A 23,072-nucleotide genomic window follows, 5' to 3' on the forward strand; every position below is an offset into this window, starting at 1 on the left:
AGGGATGTCACTTAACTCAGAGTGCCACTTGACAGCCAAACCAGGACTGCTGGTCGTAGTCTATTTCAGCACACCACTATCTCTTAGGCCATTTCAAATTTCAACTATTGATTTGGGTACCCAAGTCTTTCCATAAACTCTGAGGGAGTCAGAAACAAAAGCCCAAGTGCCAAGGTTACCTCAGGGGTTTAAAACTTGTTTCTTCAGTGTGTTGAGCAGTAAGTACCCTGAGGTTGAGGGGTCGAGGAGGCACTGTTCAGTGTATGGGAGAGAAGTCTTGGACTCATACAATTGAGGTATACCTATGAAAATGGCTTGACAATGTTATAGAAGTAATTTAAGTATCCGATGGTGGTTAGGCTGGAAAACTTTAAGATCTCTCCTAATCCTATGAAGTTATGATTCTATAATTTAATAAGTAAATGAGATAAATGTTAAGTATATCACATTTCAAGATCACTCATAGTTCCACAGTTGTATACTAATACATTTAATTGCCATTTTTGACTGAGTAACAAGTAGTAAGCTCAGCTAGGCAACTCTTGGAGGATAGACCTTTAAGAAAGATGCCATATAAATGAACTTCAGACACTGCTGATACAAAAACTAAGAATGTCAAACTAAGGAATTGCCTTTTATTTTAACAAAAAACTTAAACCTTGCTATGCTTCCCACATAGCTCAGTTGGTAAAGAATCCACCTGCAATGCAAGAGACCCCAGTTCAATTCCTGGGTTGGGAAGATCTGCTGGAGAAGGGATAGGCTACCCACTTCAGTATTTGTGGGCTTCCCTTGTGGCTCAACTGGTAAAGAATCTGCCTGCAATGTGGGAGACGTAGGTTCAAACTCTGGGTTGGGAAGATCCCCTGGAGAAGGGAAAGGCTACCCACTCCAGTATTCTGGCCTGGAGAATTCCATGGACTGTATAGCCCATGGGGTTGCAAAGAGTCTCACATGACGAGCAACTTTCACTCACTTAGTATCAGTATTTCAGTATTTTTTTTATGAACTAAAATTCAGAAACTGAAATTTTAAAATACTTCTTTATTCCAGTTTTTAGAAATCTGACTGAAACTTCATATAAAATCATACACATGGATAGTATAACCAGTGGCTATTAATTATTTCAAATATTCCTAATTTCAAATTTAGGGGAGACTACACTGATCTCTTTATAGAGTACAGACAAGGGATCAGTGCACATATATACGATAAATTCTCTATAGGACAGTATTAAATACATTATACTGTTTTGCTAATATAATAGATTGTTAGAACAAAAGAACTTTCAGGGAATTTCCATCCAAAGGAAATGAGATAGTATATACATTTGGCTAAGATGCTTTTTCATTTCATTCACCACTCAAAACATCCTGTGGAAGACAGGACTCTCCATACATACTAAATTTTAGTTGTGTGGAGCTTAATTAAGACCTGCCACCATGGGTTGCATACCTTCAGGGAGAGATCGTGTTGCCCAATGTTTAAATCCCCATGTAGAGCAAAATAGAAAATATACATTGCATTAGAGTATCACATGGCCAACGACCGACTAGAGAGCATGCCAGGAAGGGGGCAGGTGCCGTCTGCCAGAGGCTGCAATTTAATATCCTGCTATAAAAGCAATAGGAGGCTCCCGTTCATCTGAAACCTAGAACCTATAATAAAAGCAATGAACGATTCAAAACTGGCATGTTACTCCTACTGGCTGTTTATGTGCCAGGATCTTTCATCATGCCAAAGTTGCAAACTGTGTCGAGTCCTCTGAAACAGCTGGGCTCTTCTCACTAGTAAGGTGGAATCTGGAGTACTGAGGGATTTACTGTATATGAAAGTCTGCTTTCTTTAAGGAAATGGGTATAATATATGTCCTAATGGTTTTTTGAGGAACTTGCTTGCTTGGGGTTTATTAAAAGGCTGAACTACATGATTTTAGATAAAGACTTCAACAGTTAACAACGTGAGGCACAGAAATGGGAAAGGTAAGCCAGAATTTATAAATGTTCATTTCATCCAGGTGCACTGTACATTAAACAATAAATGCATCCCAGAAGTGAAATGAAAATAACATACTTATAAATTGAATCATATTTTAAATTAACTAGGGATATGGTTATGGTTTGGAAAAGGGTATGGCAACCCACTCCAGTATTCTGCCCTGGAGAATCCCATGGACAGAGGAGCTTGGCAGGCTACAGTCCATAGGGTCACAAAGAGTCAGACACAACTGAAACGACTTAGCACACAAGCACACACACAGTTATGGTTATTTAAAGGTAGCTTCAGCTGGTTTTTGCTAATGTGGATGGTCGATTTCCAATCTGTCAGTATCCAATATATGAATTTTCCCATGTTAAATTTTACAGCAGACTGTGTGTGTGTATATGCATGTATGTGTATACTTGCAACTATATGCCCTTTCAGATATTCTAAAAGTCATACATTTATGATCAAAATACAGTAAAGGGAATACAGGAAAATAAATGTCTAGCTTGATCCATATGGATCTTCTGGGTTTAAACAAACATTTGAAATATTTGCTTGAACATGAATGTGTTAGAAAATGAAAAACAAAGGTTTTCACAATTGCAGTTAGTTATCTGTGAAGTGGGAGTGCCAAGCAGTAAAACTCCGTGTCCACTTGGCTGCAACAATTAATATGGAGCTATCTTCAAGGTGGGATTATGGGCAACGGAGCCTCTAGGGAGGGCTGTTTTGCCCATGCGTTAAATCCTCATTTTGTGTGAACTTAATGAAAAGATTGCAATATGTTCTGTCAATGGTTCCTAGAGCATGGAGATGTCTCTTTCTTTTTCCCCTGAGTAAATGTAGACAGATTTGTGCTGAATTTTATGGAAAGAAATGTAAAGAAAGTGTGCTTTTTACTTTGTTTAAAAGTCCCGAAGATAGACTTGAAATCATGGAGGGAAATGCAGCTGGTCTAAGGATATAGCATTGGCTGGATATACAATCAGTACATTTGGAAACTTTGCTGTATTTGGGGAAAACCTCTAACATTGTACAATATCGAGGAGAAAAGAGTTGAGCTTTTCTACAGCATTTTAAATTAGGCAATTGCTATTTTCAATAGAAGCTCATTGGTCTGCTCTAAAAAGTTTTTTTTTAATTTATTATTCTAACTAATTTGAATTCACAAATATGACATGCTCTAGTCAGAATAAAGACTGGTTATGCACAGAAATGTTCAGATGCTGTAATACAGTCAAGTGTATGCTGATCTCATTTTGATCAAAGACTATTTAGGATAGCAAAGAAATGCATAATACTAAGTAACAAAAAGCCCAGAGTAGAACTGAAAGGAACAGAAACCAACAGGCCCCTCACAGTCAGTATACATGCTAGTAGGTACCCAGCCAGGTTTAAGGCTCCCCTAGCAAGCCCTCCATACTCTAGGTACATCAGTAAGGAGGGCCTCTTGGAGCTGAACTGATACTCGGACATCTCTTCAAAGCCAAGGGTAACCCAGAGATATCCACATGGTCAGGTTCTGCCCTTCACACAGCTTTAATCTAGGGCATATATAGAAAAAAAAAAAAAAAAACTTGTTTTCCTATAGGGTTACTGAAAAGCACATCACCTTGGAATTTCTGAGACTGTAAAATATTCAGGATCCCAGCAACAACTCACAGAGGCTCATCACAATTTAGCACCAGTGACTCAACTACTTAATCCCTGAACTCTGTCCTTACCTGGAACCCAGGTCTCAGAGATTTTGGAATCCAAGCAGGACTTGATTCAGCAGGCCAGCGTTTGTTTTTAACAGCATAAAGTCATTCGGATGAAAGGGGATCATAGAGACAATTTAGTCAGATCCCTTCACTTTAAAGAAAACTAAGGGTTTCCTTACCCTACTGCTCTCCACCCGGGTGCCCTTTCCCAATAAAATCTCTTGCTTTATCAGCACTTGTGTCTCCTCGGACAATTCATTTCCGAGTGTTAGACAAGAGCCCAGTTTCGGGCCCTGGAAGGGGTCCTCCTTCCTGCAACAAATGGCGACTCTGGTGGGATTCTTCTTCGCTGAGACTGACATGCTGACCACTCGGGGTACTCAGGGGCCAGCTTGCCTGCCAATGGACCAGACCCAGCAGCCACAACTGGGACCTTTTTGTCTCTGGTCTCCTCCTGACGTGGACAACTGGCACAGCAAGTGCCCTGACCGGTAAGGAACAAGAGACTTTACTGACCTCTCTCCCCTTCCCTCTCTCTTTCCTCTCCTTAACCCTTCCTATCCTTCCCCACTTTTCTAGTGCCCCAGTCCTGGACGCAGGAATCTGGTCAAAGGGCCCTCAGCCTGAGCTGAGGATTGGAGACTGATCACCTCCTCTTGGCAGAGAACTCGAATTCTGGTTCTGGTCTGGTCTGATTTCTGGTAGGGCCAAGTTCCAGTCCTCCCTTCTCTGGGGGCCCAAGGAAAAGTCCCATAACGCCTGGGTATCTGTGGGTAGCAGGAGACTACCCACAGTCTGTAAGGCCACCCCTTTCACCCCCCTTCTCCTGCCTCCTTCCCCTTCTTCTTTCAACCTGGCTTCCTTTCCTCCCTTGAAATCTTTGATGTTAGTACTTGGATTCTTGCATTTGAAGGCTTCCCTGGTGATGCAAAGGTTAAAGCATCTGCCTGCAATGTGGGAGACCTGGGTTTGATCCCTGGGTTGAGAAGATCCCCTGGAGAAGGAAATGGCAACCCACTTCAGTATCCTTGCCTGGAGAATCCCATGGATGGAGGAGCTTGGTGGGCTACAGTCCACGGGTCACAAAGAGTCGGACACGACTGAGCGACTTCACTTTCACTTTCACTTTCAAGACCCCCCCCCCCCAATTTGGCATCATTTGACACATTTGGCTGGGTAGTGGCTCAGCCACAAGTGGACTGTCATTCCAAGGGAAAGGAACTAACATTTGTTAAGCTACGTATAAGGTAACACATGTTATCTTATGTAATCCTCACAGATTCCTAAGAGGTACTCATCTTTATCATCCCCATTCATAGAGTAAAGTAAGTGAGAATTAGAACAGTGACTAACTTGCCCCAAATCATACTTTCAGGGTAATTTGTTACAGATCCATTCACCAAATGGCCAATTTACCAAATGATGAATAGAAGAATAGCCAATTAGCTGAATTTATCAAGAGCTTGTTGCTTTAAACTATTGCTTTTATAGCAATTAATATTATCCATAGTCAGTAAAGCTTTCAAGATTATTTTTAAAGTTGAATATTTTAATTTTGTTGTCATGGCAACATTTTTTAGGGACTTGAATTCACTCCATATTGGTGACTTTCATCTCAAATATTCCTGCAAACTAACAAAGAGACAGAAGGCATAACCTTTCTGCATTTTATAAGATTTTTAGCAAATTGAGTTGCACAGGATAGTTTAACAGCACTAAGTTATATCTTAAAAATGTTAGTTTAGTATTTAGTCTTAATTTTAAGTTTTTAAAATTTTATTTTGCCCTAGACATAAGCCCTGCAGCTATGCAGCACATTCACAGCTCCATTTCAGCTGTCATTTCCTGTATGTTTCACATTTCAGATACTTTTTAAATGTTTGGGATATTAAGGCATCTATTCCATTTGCTTTATCAATCTATGAGCCAAAAAAGTAGAAAAGGGAATGGGCCAGATTAAAAATGACAAAAACTTACCTTGTCCTCCTGATTTATCAAAGGTCTAGATTTGAAGACAAGCACAACAGTGTGACTTGAAATATAGTCATTATAATTCCAAAAGTCTGAGATCAACACTCTGAGGAAACCAGAAGCTCACATCGAATTTTAGTCAGTGCCTATCAACTAGTTAACATAAAACTGCTGCAGCAAAAATGAAATCTAAGAAGAGTTTAACACTAAAACTTTAAAATATCCCCAGAGTTGCTGCAATCACCTTATACAACAGGATTTGCCATAAACTTCAAGAAAGCTTAATAGAAGGAAAGCTTTGTTGAATTAGTGATCTGGCAAACTGATCATTTCATGAATTGCTCAATAGGAGAAGTGGATTTTGGTAAACGGACTTTCAGAGAGATTACTTTTGGAGAAATAACAACTCAAGGAATGGGTGCTTTAGAAAGTTATTTTTTTGGTTAATTGACCTGCTTCTGATCACCAGAATATAAGCCATGGAAACCTTTCTGCTGACTTCAAGACTTAAATTCTAGCCTCTTTAAATACTCTTTCCAATTAACCACATAACCATTGGCGAAAAAGTAGAAAGATTTTTGAAGTTCTCAAAAGCCAGAGAAGAGAAATGTGGACTGAAAGTTTTAGACCACTGACGAAGTTCCCTTTTAAAATGTATTAAAATAAGCATAGTGAATAAAATCTCATACTTGAGTTCAATGCAAATCATGTACAATTCGTTCCAACAGAAGAGTGAGATCCAGTGATTTTGACTAGTGAGTAAGAGCTCCCCTTGATACCAAGAACTTTAATTTGAGCAAGACTTGAACATTTATATTCATATCATGTGGATCTGTCTGGCCAAAGTTAATTTGAGCATGTCACTTTATTCCCTGCACAGAATATCTAAAGCTTTAAGGCAGATTCAGGGAGCCCTTTTTTTTTTCTCTCTTGAAACACAAACACTTACACAACGCTCTCATTAACTGGAACTTTCACATCTCCACTGAAGTGAAAACAGGACCTAAAGCTCTGTCCTACCTAGTGTATGTCAAATAAGACAGATTAGAGAGGGTGTATTTGACAAAGGCATTTTACTCAGGCATTTGAGGGAAATAGTTGGACGAGTCACAAACCTGCATAGCCATGAAATAAAAGTAACTGCAGTGATGTTTAAAAGGTATCCTAAAATGAAAAAAATTTTAAATATTCAACAAAGGCAAAATTTTGCCTATTAGTCATCTGACTTTATCCCAGTTTGTCACCACCATTGAAAAGGTGTATCTCTACAACTTTAAAGCTAAAACCCTACTGTAGAAGTAAGAAACAATTATTTGCTAGAATCCTCAGGTTGGAATAGTCTAGCCAATTCTGGCCACAGAAATATGATTCATATATCTGTACCATTTGAAAATTTCTAGGAGATACATTTTAAAAAGTGAAAGCAAGTGAAATTATTTTAAAAATACATTTTCTTTAACCCCAAGTTTATCCAAAATATTAGCATTTCAACATGTAATCAATATAAAATATTATTGAAATTTCATAATTTTTTGGTAATAAATCTTAAAAACTGGTGTCTAGGACTGTGAAGAAGGCTGAGCGCTGAAGAATTGATGCTTTTGAACTGTGGTGTTGGAGAAGACTCTTGAGAGTCCCTTGGACTGCAAGGAAATCCAACCAGTCCTTTCTGAAGGAGATCAACCCTGGGATTTCTTTGGAGGGAATGATGCTGAAGCTGAAACTCCAGTACTTTGGCCACCTCATGCGAAGAGTTGACTCATTGGAAAAGACTTTGATGCTGGGAGGGATTGGGGACAGGAGGAGAAGGGGACGACCAAGGATGAGATGGCTGGATGGCATCACTGACTCGATGGATGTGAGTCTGAGTGAACTCCAGGAGTTGGTGATGGACAGTGAGGCCTGGCATGCTGCAATTCATGGGGTCGCAAAGAGTCGGACACGACTGAGCGACTGAACGGAACTGAACTGAACTGATTTTATTCTTACCACACAACTCAATTTAGACTAACCACATTTCAAGCACTCTATGGCCACATGTGGCTGGAAGTTACTGTATTGAATGGCACAGGTCTTATTCAAACCACAGTCAAAGATTTCTGACTCACAGTCTTATTTGAAAAGGGAAGATAATTTGAAGGTATTGAAATTGGGTGATTTTGTCTGGATTGGACCAGCCTGCAATTTATCACCAATTTTGAACATTAGACATTTTGAGAATACAGACCAAAAGAACACAATAATAAGAGTTCCTTTGCCAACAAAGGTCCATCTAGTCAAATCTATGGTTTTTCCAATAGTCATATATGGATGTGAAAGTTGAACTATACAGAAAGCTGAGTGCTGAAGAATCGATGCTTTTGAGCTGTGGTATTGGAGAAGACTCTTGAGAGTCCCTTGGACTACAAGGAGATCCAACCAGTCAATCCTAAAGGAAATCAGTCCTGAATATTCATTGGAAGGACTGATGCTGAAGCTGAAACTCTAATCCTTTGGCCACCTGATGAGAACTGACTCACTGGAAAAGACCCTGATGCTGGGAAAGATTGAAGGCAGGAGGAGAGAGGATGACAGAGGATGAGATGGTTGGACAGCATCAACAACTCAATGGACATGAGTCTGAGTAAGCTTCAGGAGTTGGTGATGGACAGGGGAGCCTGGAGTGCTGCAGTCCACGGGGTCGCAAAATGTCAGACATGACTGAGCGCCTGAACTGAACTGACAGGAGCTCCAAATTCTGTGAAGACACCTAGAGTAATGCACTCTGTGATGCACACCCTGGGGAATATGAAATTAATATTTCCAATCTATAAAATGTTCCTTGATTTTCTAAGTATTTTCAACTTTACATCTAGAGTCTGGTGGATAAGAAATACAGGAACCCCCTTCCCTTCTTTGCACCTCACCTCCAGTATCTACTACATTTCCTTCCATTGGATTATCAAGAGCAGCCATTATTTTTTAGAAAAAAATATATATATATTTTTTAATTTATTTATTTGGCTGCACTGGGTCTTCACTGTGGCATGCAGACTCTTAGCTGCAGCATGTAGGATCCAGCTCCCTGACCAGGTATCGAACCTGGGCTCCTCGCATTGGGAGTACAGAGTCTTAGCCACTGGACCACCAGGGAAGTCCCAAGAGCAGCCATTCTTAAATGTAGTTTTCCCTTTATTTTGACACACAAGGTAAAAGCACCTCTATTCTGAGCCTTTGAGTGGGGGTGCTCCATCTCCTTGTAATGCCCTTTGAATAGTGCTGGCTACATCCCTACACCTCCAATACCTGGCTGACCCCTGACTACTGTCCAGAGTCAACTTTGCTTTCATTTACTCTTAAAATCTCTAGGCCACCCCAAAGATCATCCAAAACTACCCCCAAAACCCAGACCCAATGTTCTTTCTCCCTGTTCCCATCGCAAACACTGAGGGCTCTCATGCCATAGTATTTCCATTGTGGCCCTTCCCCCCAGTATCATCACATCTGTTGATTGTCCCTATCGTGTCCTCAACTAGACAGTGAGCTCCTAGAAAGTATCTCATACACCTTTGTATTTGCAGTGCCTAATACACAGCAGGTACTCAATAAAGGCTCATAAAGATGAAATGCTAAACAGTACAGAGAAAGTATCATAAAGGTCATGCATTCAAATAATAAATTATTTAATAAAAGTATATGTCTAACGTATTTTATAGCAAAAAGGAAGCCAAAATTTAACAAATAGTTATCTTCCAAGTTCCAGGTATTGTGTAGATGTTGAAGTTACAGAGGTAAATGAAACTCCAGACTCTCAGAGGTGGCAGTTAAGCAGTGGTTAAGATGAGTGTTTCTAACAGGAATGTGAGTACCAACCACCTGGGAAAGTTGTTTTAAAACAAGCAGACTCTGATTGAAGAGGTCGGGGTATGGCTTGAGATTTTGCATTTCTAACAAATTCTGCTGGATCACACTTTAAGTAGGGAAGGAGCTCAGCTCTGACTTTTGCTATATGGGAAGGAGTCATTCCTCTTAATACTGCCAGATCTGCCTGCTCAATTAGCAAACTGCTTGAGAAAGGACAGTAGATGATTTCTAGGTTATCTAAAAGCTCTGCAGTCCACAAGATTTATTTATTTATTTATTTATTTACTTATTTATTTATTTGTCAGCATGCAGAAGAAGACAGGGACTAGAGCAGTGACTCGGTTGTCTGCTCCTTAGGATCACCTGGAGCTAATTTCAGAACACTGATACCCAAAACACAGCCCAAACCTATTACCTCAAAATTGCTGCAGGCAGGGCCCAGGCATTTGTATTTTTCAGCTCCCCGGACTGAGAACTACTAAAGAATGATACTTGTGGTATGTGTTGATTATCAGCTCAACTGATTGGTGTTAATGAGGTCTGAGATAACCAAAGGATGGGCCCCTGCCAGAAACATTTATTCTTTTCTGTTGGCAGTACTATGATGCCATTCTTGGTCCAAAGGGCCAGGTGAAAGTCACTGTGAAATACAATTTCCAACATTAAAACCGTAGCACAAAACATGAGCCATGTTATGTATATCTGTGTACAGAAGAAAAGCTTTGCTGATTCCTTAAGGAATCCTCATAACCAGCTTTAGGGATTTTTTTTTTTCCCAGTGAAAAATTTAAAAACCAACATCTAAGAGACCACTGGACATTTTGCTTTGCAGATGCAGTCATATCCTAAGTCCTTTTTAATTTAGTTTCTAAGTTTGAAAATTTTTAATTGAAAAGCCCAAACACTTTTTAACTGTACTTCAGTTTTCAAAAAGGAAAAGATGCTTTGTAATCGTCACCCCATCTTTTTGGGCTAGGTTAAGAAGAGAGGGAAACATTCAAACTTCTAGTCTGTACTTTTAATGTATCCTAGTTTCAAACCTTTCAGTGACTTTACTTTTTTTTTTTTTTAATTTGCTTGCTTGAAGTAAGAAAGAATTAGGTTCTTTTATCATTCAACTCAAGTAATGAATTGCTTTGTAGCACAGCAGAGGCTTGTCACTAAAATACTGATCTTTTTTTCCCCAGTTCACTTTTTTTTGTCAAAATGTGCCGCTCATACTTTAAAAAAAAAAAAGATTATTTATGTTTAACAAATGTCAACAAATAGCTAAAGAGTACATACAATAACTCAAACATTTTAGGATTTGAGAGGCAAAAATATATGATGTCTTGTTATTTTTAAAGGCCCAAGAACCTGTCTGAGAAGATCAGACTTACATTCTATGAAAAGATAGCTAAAATTATGAACAAAAATAATAAAAGCTAAAACAGTAGCTTTAAAGAGTTCAGAGAAGAGAGATTCCTCACTTCCAGCTGGGACAGGCTAATAGTAGGCTTAGGATGCTGCTGCTGCTGCTGCTGCCACCGCTGTTAAGTGACTTCAGTTGTGTCCGACTCTGTATGACCCCATAGAAGGCAGCCCACCAGGCTCCCCTGTCCCTGGGAGTCTCCAGGCAAGAACAGTGAAGTAGGCTGCCATTTCCTTCTCCAATGCAGGAAAGTGAAAAGTGAAAGTGAAGTTGCTCAGTCGTGTCTGACTCTTAGCGACCCCATGGAGGATTTTCCAGGCAAGACTACTGGAGTAGGTTGCCATTGCCTTCTCCTTGAAGGATGGGCTGGGATTAGATCATTAGTCCAGAAAAGAAACGCTATGACCAAGAACATAAAGAAAGGAAAGTAGAAGACTGGCCCTTCAATAGTAGTAAGACAAGTAAGGAGAGTAACACAACAAGAGTGTTTGACTTGGGTTAGGCATAAAGTTTCACATCATGCAGGTTTAGATCCCAAGGACTGAGGACTATGTTGCTGTGCTCAGTTGCTTAGTCCTGTTGGACTCTTTGCGACCCTATGGACTGTAGCCTGCCAGGCTCCTCTGTCCATGGGATTTCCCATGCAAGGATACTAGAGTGGGTTGCCATTTCCTTCTCCAGGGGATCTTCCTGACCCAGGGACTGAACTGGCGTCTCCTGCATTGGCAGGTGGTTTCTTTACCACTGTGCCACCTGGGAAGCCCAAGAACTATGGACAAAGACAAAACACAGGTAAAATGGGTTAGTCCTAAATATCAACCCACTCCAGTATTCTTGCCTGGAGAATTCCATAGGCAGAGGAGCCGGGGCAGGCTACAACCCATAGAGTCACAAAGAGTCCTACACAACTGAGTGACTAACACTTTCACTTTCTCCTGCCCTCCAGGGATGGGGTAAAGTTGATAAACGTTAACTGATGTAAGTATAAGATTTGACAAAGATAAGTTAATACAGGGCCAAAATGGAAGTACTTGAAGGCTAGACAGGATTTTTCACTTTAAATTTTCCTGTAGATGACAGGAAATCGATGAAGGTTTTCACTTACTTGCTTGTCTAAGAAACACAACAGAAGTCATGTTTGCAGCAAAGCATATTTTGAAGTCATACCCATAGCACAGATTGAGTGGTATAGAACTTGAGGTGGAAAGAACCAACCAGTAGAGTGATACAGAGAAATCAATCTGAATCAGAGCAATAGAGAGGAAGAAAGAGGGAAGTGTCAGGGAAATTATGGAGGAATAATCAAAAGTAGAATTTAGGGATTGGAGAAGGAAATGGCAACCCACTCCAGTATTCTTGCCCAGAAAATCCCATGGACAGAGGAGCCTGGCAGGGGTCACAAAGAGTTGGACATGACTGAGCACAACACAGAATTTAGGGATAGATTAAATCTAAGAGGTACCCTTTGGAGCCCCATACATAAACCTCTGGCACTCACTTCACACTGAAGCCTGTTTGCTCTGAGTACCTATGAATGCTTCTTCAGGTCTTCAGCCTGGATGGAGAAATATATTTAGCCCACATGCAGGACAAGCCAGAAGTACCAGAGAGAATACCCTCAGAAGCCATCTGAACCAATAAAGACAGGGATTTGAAGGCTAAAGCTGCAGATTTAGAATAACTCACTGTTTCATTAGATGACTCTGAGCTCTACACCATCCCTCAGAATTACCCTCAATGGGATTAAACTTCAATTTCCCAGTGGCAACTCGCTTAATAACACACCATTTCTTGTCTTTTTTAAATTCCTTATCTCCTTTCCCTACTCCCCCGTCAGCATTTCTTGGTATCACTCCCACATAAACTTGTTGTCTGGGATCCTAGCCTCAACATATGCTTCTGGAAGAACCTAAATTAACAGCTAGAAATAAGAGCAAAATTGAAAATAAGGCAGAATAATCTACCCCCCTAAAACATGTCCACATCATGATCCTCGGAATCTGTGAATGTGATACCTTCTGTGGCAAAAGAGACTTTGTAAAATGTCATTAAGGTTAATTAAAGGCCATGAGATTGGGGAGATGGTCCAGGTGTGCCAATCAAATCACACGGCTCCTACAAAGCAGAGAACTGTGCCCAAGTGAATAGAGGGGGATGTAACCATGGAGGAATGGTCAGAAAGACGCCACATTTCTGACTTTGAAGATGGAGGAAGTGGGTCATGATCCAAGGAATGTTAGTGGCCTTTAGAAGGTGGAAAAGGCCAAAGAATGGATTTTCCCCCAGAATCCTTAGTAAGGAATGCAATCCTGCCGGCACCTTGATTTTAGCCCAGTGACACCTCTGTCAGAGTTCTGACCTACAGAACTATAAAAATGATATATTTCTGTTACCTTAAACCATGACATTTGTAGTATTTTTTTTATAATAGCAATAGAAAACTAATACGTTATTCTTAGGTTACAGACTACAAAAACTTGAGGCAGTCATAAAAAGTAAAATGAAACAGAAGACAAAATTTTCAGGAAATGTTGGTCTAAATGCTCAGCGTTGAGTGCTCAGTGTGTGTGTCCTGATTTCGTGATATTCTCAGAGCTCCACAGAGCCTCTTGTATGTACACATCATTCTTCAACTAAGTATGAGCATGAGAAGGGAAGGATGTTTGATATTCATTCTGTTTTATTTTTTAGCCAGGGAGTTAATCAGTTAAATCATATGCAATCAAAGTGTATTGGTTTAGAGGCAACTATGGCAATTGTTAATAACATGCCATTGTCAAACTCGCTCTTTCCAGTGCTCAGTTTCACCTGTGCTATATTTAGAAGGGTTCATTCGGAAAAGACGGCTCTGCAACAAATGCGTTATATGAGAATATTCTTTGAATCTAAAATGTTCGTTGAGTTGTGGTAACACACATAAGGGCTTGATACAGAATTCTGGCACATTAATTCAGAGCAAGCTTAAGTAACTTTCAATTGTTGGAAATATATACTCCTAGACACATGGTTTATTGGAGCATATGGTTTTTGCTTACAGACCCTGCACCTTTGGTATATTATATTCTGAATGCTTTATTATATTGCAATCCTACAGTCTCATTGTGTTATTCCATCTTTATTAATTCGTCTTTTTCCCTATTCTGTTCCTGCAGTCTTTGTAGCCACACTCAGTCCTCAACCCTCCCCACATAACACGCACAACAGACATAACAGAATATTTAAAACTCTATAAGCCACTGGTGAGCTGGATTTGGCAAGAGGGTGGGGTCTGCTGCCCCTATACAAAGAGTTCTGGGGAAATACCCACCCCTCCACCTAACCTTCACATGGAGCCTACCTATCTTTTCCAGCTCATCTTCTTCCTGCCTTCTGGCTTATATGCTAGAACTACTGGAGCCAAGCTGTAACAAAGCTGGGAGACTTCAGCCTTTCAGGGAAGAACTATAAACCTCTTACCCCAAGAGTTTGCTTCCACTAGCTTTTCTGACTGGCCCAGAACTCTGTGATATACGTACCTGGAAGCTGCTGCCTCTTTAAAACCCTGCCTTCACTTGACACAGATTCCACAGATTTGGGCTAGCCTCTTTCCGTGGCCTTGGTTGTTCATATGCTGTTTCCTTTCAGGTGGGCTGGAGATCCTTTCAGCTACCCCACCTTGTTTTCCACAGCCTCTGATTCTTAGCAGCCCCTGCTGATTACCCCTCAACTTCTGTTCCAAACACATAGCATACCTCAAAGCCACTTTAATGAAATCATTTTTTTAAACAAATTATCTGCAGATTGTCATCTAATACAGCCAAATGTTTTCCTTTTATTTGTCCCTTTCTCACAATATACCATTCATAATCAAATCAGCTCTTGCCAAACAAATTTTAAATATGTCATTTTATATGTACACATTACAAGCATAAAGCCATTTTATATATTATAGATTCAGTTCAATCTCTTAAGTGGCAGGACAGGACAATAAATGTCGCTGTTCTCTCTGGTGGACTGTGTAGTCTGGTGTTGCAGAGAAAGACCTTCTCACAGCACATCCTCTGACTCTGCAGATATGACCCCAGATGCACATCCCTCTGGGGGGGGGGCGGGGAGGGAAACAACTTCCCCTAAATACCAAGATAATTTGTAGAAAGGCTATACGGTCACAAAAGCATTTTGCCAGAGCTTAAGGAAATTAAACAAGAACAAGTGCAAAAGACACTGAATTTCAAGTAAGAATGGGCTCAAACATTTTAAATCCAAAAATAATCTGTGTACCCTAGAGCTTGGGGACCGTCCGCCTTGGTGGACCACAGTCCTGGAGCCATGTGTCCCCAGACAACTAAAGAAGATAATTCAAGAGGATTTACCTATGGGTACAGGCTTTTAATGCTGACAAATGTAGCTGGTTTGGAAGGCAGGTGCCTTCCACAGCTTTTATTTGCCGTGGTGTTTTTAATGTATGTAATGCTGTTTTAATTTTGTTTCTAAGATCCTATTTTCTTAGACTTAGTCCTATGAACTGAGGATTTGCCAGTCAAAGTGCCTTTCAAGAACAACATCCTGAAACATTTTTCTTTAAAATTATCTACTGCAACTTTCTCACTGTCTTCTTCTTCTTTGGCCTCCAACGATCTTGCCTCTCACCTTAACCTTTCAATCAACACAACCCACCCAATGTTATCAGTGATCTCTTTGCCAGATTAAGTGGCCTCTCATTCTGGCAATCAATTCTTTGTTTTTGAACCTCTCCGGCCTTCCTGACACCCTTCTTGGCAGCAATGTTAGAAATATAAAAATGTCCTAATTTTCCTATATTTTCCTGTGGAATACTTGAGTTTGATTATATTTTTTTGCTTTCATTTTAATAAAGGCTTACCAATTAATCAACTTAAAAACCTCTACTGGAAATTACTGCTCTTTCTGTGACCTAGCTGATAGAATAGACTGAGTTTTGAATGAAGTTGCATAGGAAGCAAACAATCTATACAACTCCTGATCTATTGTATGATTGGGAGTATACATTTTGCAAATATTTAAAGCAGCATTATTGACATGTTGACTAGCAAACGGTGAGAGTAATCACTGATGATACCCATCACACCAGGATTCCAACTACCTTTGGATGCTCTACAAGTTTCAGGAAGGCCAAGAAAGAAGAAATAGGCCAGGGACTTAATAATACAGTATTAAGACTGATTCCTAACATATATTGATCACAAATGTGTGCCTCCCTGGGGCCCAAGATTCACACTTTCCAAAATGCAACGTCTAGGCTTAGACATTGACTACAAAGAGCTATCTATTCCTAGCCAGCAATTTATGCAAACCATCATTAAAATTCTAAATATCATTAAATTTGACAGTCATTCAAATGCACACAGAATAAGAGGATCAGCTATGAACGAAAAGGATGTCAATGTTAAATCCTTACTGCTTATATGTATTTCTCCCATTGGAGATGGTGTTCCTAATTGAATACTTTTATGTATCTTCAGATAAGATTTTGCATCCCGAAGTCATATGTAGTTATAATACCGAGCTTTCTTTTCTCTACAAAAGAGTTTATTTAACCTCTTTAGTTACCAAATTTTAAGGCCATGATGAATACTGATTAACCTTGGGAACCAAAGAGTAAACATAAAAACAACTTCTTACTCTTAAGTTCGGGTTTAACAACGTGCTAATAGCCCATAATGAAGAGAGCAGCCATCAGTTAATCAACCCATTAAGCTGGGATCAGAAGTGTCAACTCAAGTACAGTTTACTAATTTACTGACCCTTAATGGGTCAGCAAGATCTATAACCCAAAGACTGATCTTTCTGCTTCTGTTAAAGTCACTTTGGAGGCCAATTCACTTCCTTCCATGATTATGATCTTTGACCTGGTTTGGGGAGGGAGTCCACATAAAATCCATTTATGAGAATGTGCGTGGGTTACTGAGTAATGGAATCTCAAGCTAACTGGTGAGTTAAGTGTCTGGGTAGAAGCTCTTTAGGGATGTATCAACTATTTTTTTTTTTTCCTGGAGTCCACACAACCATGAAAATAGACATGTAGGATCTTAGAGAGAACTTCTGACTCCAGAAGTTCTGGGTTTCTGAGTTAGTTAAGGCTTGACACCCATTTCCATTCCTATTCTGCTCTGTGACTAAATCTTAGTTTTTGAAATGTCAATGGATCAAAAAGAACTGAGGAGAGAGTTGGCAAGATGTAGGGCTATGCCTGCCAAATAATAAAGTTTTGCTTTATTAAAGATGCAATAGGTTATATAGAAAGTTGCTTTGGTAACTAATAAGCAAAAATTGATTTAATTTAGTTGAATCTAATAAGTGAGACAGTTACCTAGCGTTTGCTACTTTCAAGGGGAAGGAGAGAAAAAGAGAAGTATACCTTATTGCAGATGGGCCTCTGAGAGGGTATAATCAAAATTATGAAACAAATATTCATTCACTTGAATCACATTTGCATAGAAAAGATAAAATTGCCACAATAACACAAGTTTTTGTACTTTTTTTTTTTTAATAGCAGCATTTTCTTTCTCAGGTGATAAAGCAGTTCACCGAACTACAAATTACAATGTCCATTAGCAACCTGTTAGCCATGTGATATCTGAGACTCAGACATATGCAAGATTTGGTTCCGTTGCCCTGGTCCCCAGCCAAGACTGTGGCAAGGTTACTTAAATATCACCAACTCTAGTCTTGCTCTGACAGACCTGGCTGTGATTTCCCCCCAAACAGGACACAGACTAAGATGTATTAACTGAGGTTCTGGAAAGCAGAAGAGGAAAAAAGGGCACACTACTAAATATGCACTAAACATTAAAAAAGAAAAAAGTTTTATGGAAGGAAAAATTGAGATTAATTAAGAGACGTAGGATTTGTTTTTTCTCTCTACAAAGAAAATAAGTCATCTTCATGCCAATGATGCTCGAAGAAGATTCCTGCAAAGGAAACCATCTTCGCTAGGAAAATACAGGCTCCCTCTGTTGTGGGTGACATTGCCCTCTATTTCTTCCCCTATTTGTTGCCTTTGTTTTCCTTCCCTGTCATTAGCCAACCGCCTGGTATCACCGTGCCAAGCTCAGCACAAAGGCAGCTAAAAGCCTCTGCAGGAACAACAGTTTCTTCCTACGGGGAAAAAAGCGAACCCCGGGGCCAAAAAGATGAGGAAAGGTTCAGCCTTTGGGAAAGCTCTCACAGAAGTGGGGGGCTTTGGCAAGGTCAACCTTTGGAGGCGACCCCCGGGGCGCAGGTGCTCAACCTCAGGGCCAGCCTGAGGGATGTAAGGAGGGGAGCCGGAAAGGAGGGGCAGCAGGAGAGAGAGAGCGAGTCCTCGTCGGAGGCCGCTGGACCAGAGGCGGGAAGGCTGGAGCCGGGCTCCGAGCCGCCACCCCGCCCTCCGCACCGCGCCTGCCGCGGGGTCACGGCCGGGCCCCACCTCCCTGGCAGCGGCGCGCTCCGCCTCGGTCCTCCTCGGTCCGGGAGGCGGCGTGGCTGGGCGAGCGCGCCCCGCGACGGAGCGCCTGACCCCGGGGGCCACAGACCAGAGGAGGGGGTCCAGCTCTGCACGCAGCTCTGCAGCTCCCTCCCCGACTCTCTCCACTCCTTCCCGGCGGCGGCTGCACCAGCGGCGCCGAGGACCCCAGCCGCAGCGTCTCCGAAACCTCCGCGGAGCCCAGCTGCGCCGCGGGCCGGAGGAGGGGGCTGGGGCGGCGGGGGAGGGGCGGGGGGCGGAGGCCGGGGGGGGCGGGGTGGCGGCGGGGGCGGCGCGTGGGGCGGCGGCGTCACTTACCCGGCCGGGGCGCGGGGGCAGCTCGCCGACTCCTCGAGGGCCGCGGCGGCTGGGGGCCGGCGGTCGCGCGGCCCAGGCGCTGCCAAATGTAAACAATCCGCCATGATTTCTTTGTTTAGCTAATTGAACCTGCCGCCGTCGCGAGTCCCGGGCGCTCCCTCCTCTCCCCGGCCCCCCTCGTTCGCGCGCGCTTTCTTTTATTTGTCTTCCCCCACCCCGCTCCTCCGTCTTCCCCTCTCGTCTTTGGCCTCAGTAGCGGCTTCTCATGGAAGTCGAGGCAGTGGAGTGGTTGGTGCGGGGAGTGCGGTGGTGGTTTTTAGAAATACAGGTAAAAAATACCCAAATCTCTAGCTGAGGTGCAGTTGCTGAAAGAGGAGGAGGGTGTTTCCCTCCCTCCTTTCCTCCCGCCTTTCCCGCCACCGCCCCCCCCCGCCCCATTTATTAGGCTAGCCTCCGTGGAAAGTGCCAGATAAATGGGGTGCAATTTCCAGTCACCTTTCCTTGCCACCTAACTCTAGTACCCAAGTTCTCAGGAGGATTTTGGACTCTGCCAAAGCACCAGGTTCTTCACTTACTTTGAGAACCCCAACTCTTAAGTGATGTCCGGCTGCCTAAGGGCGCGCGGAATAGTCCCCGCCACGGCAGGGCGGAATAAACAGAGTAAAGCCCGCTCCTCGGGACGGGTGGTCGGTTGGCGTCAACTCCACACCTTTAAGAAAACGCCGGGTTTTACACACTCACCCACGCCCGTGCACACACCATCCAAACTAGCGCCAACACAGTGGAAAGGTACAAGGACGGGACGTTTCTGCCTTATATTTGCCTAAATTATAGGTACTTTTTCCTTCCGCAACTCTAGGGAGGGGGTAGACGAAGCATACGTACTGAGTTTAAAACTTCGAGGAGATAGGTCCTGGTGGAAGGGAAGGCTTAGCGACTATGTATGTGACCTTCTGTGGGTGGAAATGCATTTGAACACCAGCTTTCACTACAGTTAATACAGGCATCTTTTAAGTCCTGTTCTAGGTATGTTTATAATGAGAATCGGGGTAATCCGTGGCAAGAAAATCATAGGGTTATGGTCTCATTTATTTAAAAAAAGGACTTCGGTGTCACTCCTATTTATAACCACTGTGTTGACTGTATACCAGTGATTAAATATTTTAATTCGTAAGGAGGATTGAAAGTCATCTACATCTTGCAGTGAAACGGTGCCTCTTAAATTATCAGAATTAATCTCATTAAAAGAAGTTATTGCCTTACCTGCTTAATTCTTGTTGGGAAAGCACTGTTAAATAGAGTAATGTCATCCTTAAAAGTTTGAACCAACCATTTATAGGTCATAGAATATATTGGTTTTAAGTGTAGAGGGGCCATCTGCTCCAATCAAGAGAACTGAACTAAGAAATACACTGTAGGCCAGCCACTGTGGTGGTTTAAACCTCTGGGTCAATTAATAAATAAGTGTTCAAGCATTCTGATTATATAGGAAGAGAAAGGTATTGCCAAGCAATCAAAATGACCCCCAGTATACACATAACTTTCGTCTATTCCCTCAGGAAAATTCTATAGAAGTTATAACTATGCTTTTTCTCCACACCTGTGATGTTTTTCTCTATAGTAGGTTAAGTTTTGCATGTTTTCCCTAATTCTAACTTAAATTTGACCTTATGAAACCCATCATATTTATCCTCTCCGAATGCTTGTACCTAAATTCTCTTGGCATCAGATATGAAACTTCTGCAGTTGAGAACTATGTGATCAAGGCCTTTGAGTAGGAAATTCCTATACTCATTACCTGAAAAAAGATTATTGCATGAAAATTAGACTGAAGGAGCCAGAGTCACTTTTCAAAGTTAGGTGAAACAAATGTGTTTTGCATTAGTTTATTTAAAGATCTGTCCTGCTTGTATGGAATTGCAGATCCGTATTTTTCTAATATGGTTGAATTTTGCATATTTGCACCAGATTCACTGCATGTGTCACTTATCATGAACTGAGATTTGTTTGGGAAGTTGGAGGGAGATGGGCAAATGGAGCTGCTCTTGAGCTTATTCCAGTTTCTGGCATCTCTCCTTAACAAAGTATATTTGACAGATTCAGTCTTTGTGTATCTCCTTTACTCTTACACTACTTCCTATTCACAACACGTCACTTCTGGTGATTCTGGTCACCAAGTGTATATTTTTCCACTTACACCAACCAGTTCTCCACAGCATGGGCTATGTAGCCCACAGTTTAACTCAGTTATGCACTGTCTACTTGAAGATGGTGTTAGATCCCACCAGTTAGGGCTCAGTCCTATATGAGCCCATTTCAGATGTGGATCATAAATAGTCCATCCCTAGATTAGCTAGACTATTGAGAGTCCCTTGGAGATCAAACAAGTCAATCCTAAAGGAAATCTGTCCTGAATATTCATTGGAAGGACTGACGCTGAAGCTGAAACTCCAATACTTTGGTTACCTGATGCAAAGAACTGACTCATCAGAAAAGACCCTGATTCTGGGAAAGATTGAAGGCAGGAGGAGAAGGGGATGACAGAGGATGAGATGGTTGAATGGCATCACCAACTCGATGACTATGAGTTTGAGTAAGTTCCAAGAGTGGGTGATGGACAAGGAAGCCTAGCATGCTGCAGTCCATGGGGTTGCAAAGAGTCGGACATGACTGAGCGACTAAACTGAACTGAGCTTACCTGCAACTCCTCCCTGACTTGGCCACAAATCAGAGGTTCCCATGACCTCTTTCCCCTTTGGATTTAATTAATTTGCTACAGCATCTCACAGGACTGAGAGAAACATTTACTCACACTTAGTAGTTTATTAAAAGATACAGATGAACAGCCGGATGAAGAGATACGTAGGGCGATGTCTGGGAACGTCGAGAGCACAGGAGCTTCTGTCCTGTGGAGCTGGGGTGCATCATCTCCTGGCTTAGATGTGCTTGATAACCTAGAAGTTCTCCAAACCCTGTATTTTGGGGACGTTTATGGAAGCTTTAGTATGTAGCATGATCGACCATTAACTCTGTTTACAGCCTCTCCCCCTTCTCAAGAAAATGAGGGCTGGAGCTGAAAATTTTAAGCTTCTTATCATGATTTGATGTTTTCAGTGACCAGTCCCCACCCAGTAGTCCGTCCAGAGTGCCTCAAGAGAGCAAAAGTTGCTCCTAGAGGTCTTATCATTTAGGAATTTGTAAGGTCAGGGACTGGTCAAATATCAGATATTACAACAAGAGATGCTCCAAGGGCTATTATTACTTAGGGATTTACAAGAGTTTCAAGAGACTTGTGTCAGAAACTATAGGCAGAGACATACACACGCACATATATACATATATGAAAAATGAAAGTGTTAGCTGCTCAGTCATGTCTGACTTTGCAACCCCATGGACTGTAGCCTGCCAGGCTCCCCTATCCAGGGGATTCTCTAGGCAAGAACACTGGAGTGGGTTGACATTTGCTCCTCCAGAGGATCCTCCTGACCCAGAGATCAAACCCAGACACAGAGGTCTCCTGTGTCTCCTGGATTCTTTACTATCAGTGCCACCTGGGAAACCCATATAAGCCTTTAGGCTCTTATGGGCTTAAATATATTTTTATGGGCTTATATATAGTTTGCCTAAACTAAGTTATCACTTGAAACTGGCACTGGCGATTACTGCCATTCCTACGCTACATGTGTCAAGTTGTCGAGTCCTGAGCAAACCATTCTCGGTATTCACAGTTTTGTGACACTTTCCTTTGCACAGTTTTCCCTCACCTCATTTGGCCATCACTTGAAATACATTACGTTCTTAAATGTTTCCTTCCAAGATAAAGTTGGGCTACTTAGCACCCAACTCTAGACACAAATTAAAATGATCATGAATATACTTTGTATATTGTTTCTTTGATTTGATTTCTTTTCCTCAGTTTTAAATCTATTAAGCTGTTTCTCCTAAAAATTAGGCACATTATAGTGATATTTTCATGATTCCTCAAGTTATACTGCCTACTTGCAAAATATGTCCATTTGTGAGGAAAAACACAACTCTTCTATTATAGCTCCCAACGTTCATTAGGTTTGCAGGAAATAAAATTTGTTTCAGTCTTGGAAAAGGTTTTGGTTTAAGATTTATTTTTCAAATCCAAAGAGAATAAAAATTGGAAAACTCATGCATTCTGTAGTTTGAGAGATGAATATAAGGTTCTAATATACAGCAGAGTTAGGAAAAGATCAAATTCTCCTAACAGTTTTATTTTCCTTTGTTTTCTGGGAATCTGTAAGTACAGCAACCATGGCAAACCCAAAGAGAAGAATTGCAGGGTCTTGACAATGCTTCTCCCTGCACTTGGCCCAGGTATTTGGGAAACAAATTTCCTACTTCTAGCCAG

Source organism: Ovis canadensis, chromosome 3 (assembly GCF_042477335.2).
Source record: "Ovis canadensis isolate MfBH-ARS-UI-01 breed Bighorn chromosome 3, ARS-UI_OviCan_v2, whole genome shotgun sequence".
Lineage (NCBI taxonomy): Eukaryota > Metazoa > Chordata > Mammalia > Artiodactyla > Bovidae > Ovis > Ovis canadensis.